The sequence below is a fragment of the Meleagris gallopavo genome, chromosome 3, assembly GCF_000146605.3.
Source record: "Meleagris gallopavo isolate NT-WF06-2002-E0010 breed Aviagen turkey brand Nicholas breeding stock chromosome 3, Turkey_5.1, whole genome shotgun sequence".
NCBI lineage: Eukaryota > Metazoa > Chordata > Aves > Galliformes > Phasianidae > Meleagris > Meleagris gallopavo.
Window position 1 is genome coordinate 1,851,764 of NC_015013.2, and position 6,952 is coordinate 1,858,715.

Sequence of the window (6,952 nt, forward strand, 5' to 3'; positions counted from 1 at the left end):
AAAACGTAGAAAATTAATAGAAGATGATGCAATTACATCTGGTAACTCATTTGATGAAACACTGCTGCAATGTAGGCCAAGAAATTTATGTGTAAAAGCTTTAAAAATGGATAATGTAATGAAAAACTTCAAAGCTAAGAATTTCATAAAGTTCAAGGGATTGAATCACTGCCAATTCTAGGAGCTCCTTAAAAGTGTGGATGCTGATTATACTTCCTTCAGAAGAAGGAAGATGGCTAAGTTGGGGTATAACACTAAAAAGATTTTACAACGTCAGATCAAATCCTTTGCACAATCAAAGGAAAAAATGGTGCCGGAATGAGAAGATTAAAAATGGTTAACAGATTTAGCATTTCCGTTGGATTTGACCGCTCATTTCAATGAGAGAGACATGCATCCCCAAGATGAAAAATCACCTTATTTGTGTTATGTGTCAGACAATAGTAGCATTTCAAACAATAACAAGCTCAAGTTATGGCAAGTAATTTCATGCATTTTGATACAGTGGCTAAACACAGTTCTGTGAACAGTGAAAAATAAGCAGCTGCTCTTTCCATTTTGAGAAAGAAATATGAAAATAGGATTCAAGACTTCCAAAAAATCATAATTTTTTATATACTTGTGACTCCATTTTCAATCAACATAAATACATTACTTGCAAATTTTCAAATGGAATATATAGAGATGTAATCAGACATTCAACTCAACGAAAAAAAATTAGTCATGTCTCTTTACCTTCTTTCATAAGCCCTATCTTACCAGAGAAAAATATCCCTCTCTTCACAGTTGCACCTTATTCATGTCATCACTTCTTGGCAGTACATACATTTGTGAGTAATTATTACCAACGGTGAAACACAGGAAAAGTAATACTTCATCAAAAATCTGATGAACACCTTGAGAACTGACTAGGAACCACTGTCATCAAATCAGCTTGATGCATTAGTTTCACCAAAACAACGTCAAACTAGTTTTATGATTTTGTTGCTTCATGTTCTTTATGTTTTTATAAAAACACAAAGATAAATTTTGTTACTTCTATGCATTAAGACTATCGTATATTTTATATGAGCAGACAGAAATTGTCATGGGCAGATATGGCGCAGGCAAGCCAAGAAGCTGGACAACCATGTCATAAGCCAAAGCATTTCAGAACTTAAATACAAAGAAGAACAAGAAAGATTATGTTGAACTGATTTTTGAACTGACCAGAAAGAAGATTTTTGAGTACTGTGGTCCTTGTCTCAGATGTATTGTTTTGGCTCCATAAACTTTTGTTTTCTAAATTTCTGGAAGAATTATTCCCTGAAAAAAGTCGTGGACTGTTACATTTCAAATCTTGAATTTTAGAAGAAGAAATTAATAATATGGAATGAAAAGAAAAAAAAAATTCTTATTTATTCTTGGAAATATATTTCTTTGCTATGAATCAGTTAATACTGAGCCACGATATTTTACTGTGCTAGTACACTTCATTGAATATATCAAAGTACATAAAACATACTGATATTGTAACAAGTAAATACAGAAACGAAGACTGTGTCTAAAAAACAATTCCAAAGTTTTAAGAAGGAAGGATTACTATAGAATTCCGAGACTGCTTGATACAAGAAGAAAGTGCTTTAGGCAGATTCACATAATTTAACTTAACACACTCATTAGCTATAAAAGAGTTTAATCTCAAGACTGGCAAGCAGAATTTGTAACAGGAACACTACTATGCAAATCAAAGAGCAATTCTGTTATCATGCTATATACTAACTGCCAGACACTTGTTTGCTTTACAAAATATGCGTTAATTTATAAAATTACACCCCAAAATAAATAAAACTGAAGAAAACCCACACATTTAAAATGGTTAGGATTTGACAAAGAAAAAATTTAAAATGTTCAAAAGTAGTGAATCAAATTTTTGTTTCTTCAGAAACAAGCTCATTTCAGGTAAAAGCTATTAGATACTGCTATGTAAAGAAAATACAAATTATAATGCATAGTTCAATGTTACAAATAAGAACTAATTTTGAAAAGATAATTAGTGGCTTTCATGATGGCATAACTATACCAGTGGATGAGGAAAATCCTTGATGTCATCTATCTGAAGATCAGTAAAGGCTTTGACATAGTCCCCACAGTATCCTTCTTTTCAAATAGAAAATGCGTGGATTTGAAAGGTGACTAACGAACAAAGTTTGTGAGTCATACCTGGAGAGCGGTAGTCAGTGGCTCAATGGCTGGATAGAGGTGGTAACAAGTGGTGTTCCTCAGGGACCAATGCTCCTTAATATCTTCAGCAATGACACTGACATTGGGATCAAGTACATTCTCATCAAGTTTGTGTATGACGACAAGCTATGTGATAAGATCAACATGACCGAGGGATGTCATGTCATGCAGAAAGACTTAGCCTTTAGCAGTGGGACAAAGAGAACCTCATGAGGTTCAAAAAAATCTAAGTGCAAAGTATTGCACATGGATAATGGCAACCAACCCTGCTATCAGTACAAGTCGAAAGACATAAGGACAGAGCACAGCCCTGCCAAAATGGGCATAAAAGTACCCGTAGATAGCAAGCTGGACACGAACCAGCAGTGTACCCTCACAGGACAGAAAGCCACTCCTGTCCTGGACTGCACCAAAAGAATTGTGGTCAGCAGGTCAAGATAGATGATCCTGCCCCTCTGCTCTGCACTGGTGAGACCACATCTGGAGTACTCCATCCTGATGTGGAGTTCTCAAGTACAGGAGAGGCATGGATCTGTTAGAGCATGAGCAGAAATGGAACACCTCCCCTGTGAGGACAGGCTGAAAAACCTGGGACTGTTCAGCCTGGAAAAGAGAAGGCTCTGGGGAGATGTGATAGTAGCCTTTCAGTATCTAAAGGAGGGCAATAAGGAGGAAGAGGACAGACTCTTCAGCAAGGTTTGTTGTGATAGGACAACTGTAAATGGTTTTAAAATATAAAAGGATAAATTCACATCGGATATAAAGAAGTTTTTACTATGAAGGTGGTGAGGCACTGAAACAGATCACCCAGAGAGGTGGTGGATGGATTACCCATCCTTGGAGACATTCAAGGTCAGACTGGACCTGAGCAACCTGTTCATATTCATTTCAAGGGAGTTGGACTAGATGACTTTCTAACTCAAGAGATTCCATAATTTTATGATAACACTAAACTCAAGTCAAATAAGTTACCCAGTAAAGATATTTATTTCTTGCATTTAATTTTAGCATGAATCAGTAAACACTGAGCTAACAGAAGTTTACTGAAATATTTCTAGAGTTTAGGCTCCTTGAAACATTGGTCACAGTTCTTAAAGATGTATAAATTTAGGGATATATACCTATAATTAGAGTCAGAGATAAATGTTTGTTTTTTTAATATCTTCATCTCTCTAGTTGTCATACACTTTCGCTTTCTAAAAAAAATAAAAAAAAAAAAAGAAGTGTTTGTTCTTTATAAACATACAGAGATGTTTTCATCTTTGCAGACACCAATAAGTAGCTAATTCCAAGGTACACACGTCCTTAATCAAAGTTAAAACGGAATCATAACTTTCACTCTGTTCTATTAAGAGCAATTCTGTAATAGTTTTATAGAACCTACCTGAATCAGTATGTACACTTGAATTCACATCACACATTCTGCTTAGCTAACAAGCTTCTTTTTGCAGAACCTTAATCCAAAAACAATAAAAGTTGAAAGAAATCCCGTTTCACTTCAGCGGACACTCAAATATAATTTAAGAAGAAAAAAAAATTCTCCTTGATATTTTGCCTACTTTTTTGTAACTAACTTTTTTGACTACATAACTGTATTATAATACTAATAAAAAATAATATCCACTGTACTGTCTGCACACTATTTCGAAATGTAATATTTATGATAAATGAATTTTCACAGAATTGTTTTCACGGATGAGACTGATCAATTTCCTGAAATTATGAGCCATACTGATATTATTAATACAAATGTTCAGATAATAGATGCAAAGTATACTATATTGCATAAACATCATCTTTAAATACAATAAAAAATTAGTCTCACCATCTTGTTTGTCTGATATATTTACTAATAATTCAGAAGGACATGGAGCAAGATGAATGGGCGAAACACATCCATCTGTTCCAATAACAACTAACAAGTAAAGCGCTGTAAGTTCCCCTTGAATTTGTCAAATAACCTGCACATATCTTCTAAAAATATTGTGAACTCTAACCATAATTTATCTCTTACAGATGGATTAAACTATTATAAGTATATATAGTATAAAGTATACGTAGTATTAAACATTTTGAAAAATGCAACAAGAAATGAAAATTTGTATGGAATTAAAATTGAGATTTTGAGGATTTTGTTGAATTCCAGTGAGCTCACTCATGCAGGTAGTCCAGTTCACTAACTTAACTGTCTTTTGATATGGTCCTAAACTTCTACATTAGATTCAGTTTTTGTTGGCCTGCTTGTAGTCATAACTTCAGAGAGATTTCCCCTTGGAATGTTACAGATTAAGTTTTCCTGAATCAGCTTCTACAGAATAAAGAAGAAAGAAGAAAAAGATTAAATACAATATATCCTGGCTCACTTAAACATTGTCCTTGTCCTGTAAGTTTTAGCAAGCCACTTTAATTAGTGGTTGTAACACAATGAAAAGCACGACAGTGATAGCAAAGCAGCAAGATCCCAGCTGCAGTGAGTGAGAACTTGCTAAACAGAACAGTAATGGGCACAGAAATAAGGAAAAAAAAGCTAGTTATCCTTGGAAAGCCTCAGCTATGCAGGAATCTCCAGATGAGATATCCTCACCTCCACTGCCAACCCTTAAATGAGATCTGGGAAGGGGTAGATCCTGGCTCTACTCGTACTGGTCATTCATGTGCACTGCATGCACTTGAGCTCCCCTTACTTGGCCCTGCCTTACTACCAGGTGCTCAGTTGCTGTTTCAAGCCCTGACTTAGCATTTCTACCACAATGGTCATGTCTGTTCACGTGGCCAAAATCTCTAACACACTCGTATCTGAACATTATTTTAAAGGCAGACAAAATTCTCCCAGTCTGTAATAACTAAAAACTTCTGCCAAGGCCTTTTTATGATCTGCACTGCACGTCATTCTAGAAGATAAGTTATGCAACAACCTGAAAACAACAGAGTAATGTTAATCAAATCCAGACTAAATATTGCCTTTTTTCCTCTGCCTCCCTTTTCCAAGACTCACAAACTGCATTTCAGGTATTGATGTCAAGAATGTCAAAAGTTACCCTTTCAAGAAAAAAGTTATCTACTCATGGGTACGGTATTCTGACATGTATTCATTATAAAAATAGGTGGAAAAAAAAAAAAATGTTGATGTTGCAGATAAGAAGCATTAAGAATGATTATACAGCGTAATCACAGCTTCTCTAGTCTAATGTTTCTTCAAAAAGCTTGGAGAAATCAATGTTTCTCAAAACAAGATAAATTTCTTTACTCCTTTTTATTACTTTCTCAGAAAACTGTAACACTCATACTACTACGGTAATAATGCAGGTTATGGGCCTCTATAATCAATAGGTGTACAAAGGTTAGGCTTCGTAAGATTATCGCAATGGAAAGATAATCAAAATAAATGGAAATGCTCACCAGTATCATAGGCTCACAGTAAACACCATAAGAAACAGTCGCCAGAAAGAGATCCTTCCTCATTGGTAGTCAGCTCTTAAATGGGATCTAGGAGAGGGAGAGCCAGACTCTCCTCCTTCCTAGTAGCACAGGTGAATTGCCTTCATCTGTGTTCCCATGGCTGACTCATTGCTTGCCTCAGGTGGCCAATCAGAGGTTCAGGCTGTGATCAATAGTTCCCGTACACTCCACCCCTTCACGGCATGAACCAATGATTGGGTTAACTAAAGGGTGAGCTTTCCCTATCAGAGACCTGACACATCGCAACTCCCATACAGTTTCCCATCATGATGTATGTTGACACAATTTAAGGCGAACGATGATTGGTGAAAGTTCAGGTTCTTCCACGGGCCAGTACTTGATGGTGTTACAAGGGGCATGTAATCATGAGGAGCAAGTCCATCTATGTTTCATCAGTCCTACCGTAGGTCATCACTGGGTGTCACACATGATCTGGCAGCAACACTGGGATGCTGCCAGGAGGATATTTTGTTCCTTCTGGTGGTCCTAGAGGCTCAAAGATTCACAGGGAGTAATACAGATGTTTCAAAGATGTCAGGAGGGGAAGGTCTGCCCTCCAGGGCAAGATACAGGCCGTATTTCAATCCCGGGTCAACACTTCAGCTTGTACTGGGTATGCCCTGGTCGTCTGTACCTTTTGGCCAGATATCTGCAGCTGTTTAACTATATATGGCACCAAAAGAGTTGTCCTGATCTGCCAAAGTGACATGATGGGGGTCCCTTTAGCAATAAAGATTGGAATGTTGAGAACAATATCAGTAGGCCACATACCGATAACCGGAGGGACTATCAAGCCTCCCACCTCCGACAATCACCCCCAAGGTGCAAGTAGGCCACACCACTTCGGTCCGACCTGCACCTTCGAAGGCATTTTTATCCTATGGATACTTGGATCTAAATTCTCAGGAGCAGGGAACAGAAGGTTATTTTCATTGCCAATCTGGGGTCTTACTCGATTATCAGTGCCCATAATTTGGATCCTAAGCGGGGAGGCCTATGTTGCCTGTAGTCTGCAGAGACTGGGAGTCTGTCTTCAGGTCAGCCTTAAGAATACCATTATAACTTTCAAGGAGGCCTGCCCCCGTTGGATTATATGGCAGGTGGAATTGCCATTCGGTGGTGTTTCTTTCTGTCCAGCGTTGTATCATTGCACCAGTAAATGAGTCCCTTTTCGCTCTCGATGACTTGAGGTGTCCCATAGGCAGACATCAGCTTGGGAAATGCCTTGATAGTATATGCCTGGTTTGCTTTTGGTACTGGATAGGCTTGC

At 37.3% G+C, this 6,952-nt stretch overlaps 1 long non-coding RNA gene across 1 annotated transcript in view; it reads right to left on the reverse strand.

Moving 5' to 3' along the window:
* Nucleotides 1-5,747, reverse strand: part of LOC109366938 — an 8,566-nt gene extending 2,819 nt beyond the window's left edge. Inside the window, exons 1-2 of the long non-coding RNA XR_004159360.1 lie at nucleotides 5,623-5,747; nucleotides 3,608-3,677 (exon numbers count right to left, since the gene is read on the reverse strand). This is a non-coding gene — a long non-coding RNA (uncharacterized LOC109366938). The remainder of the gene's footprint in view (nucleotides 1-3,607; nucleotides 3,678-5,622) is intronic.
* Between the last annotated feature and the right edge of the window lie 1,205 nt (nucleotides 5,748-6,952).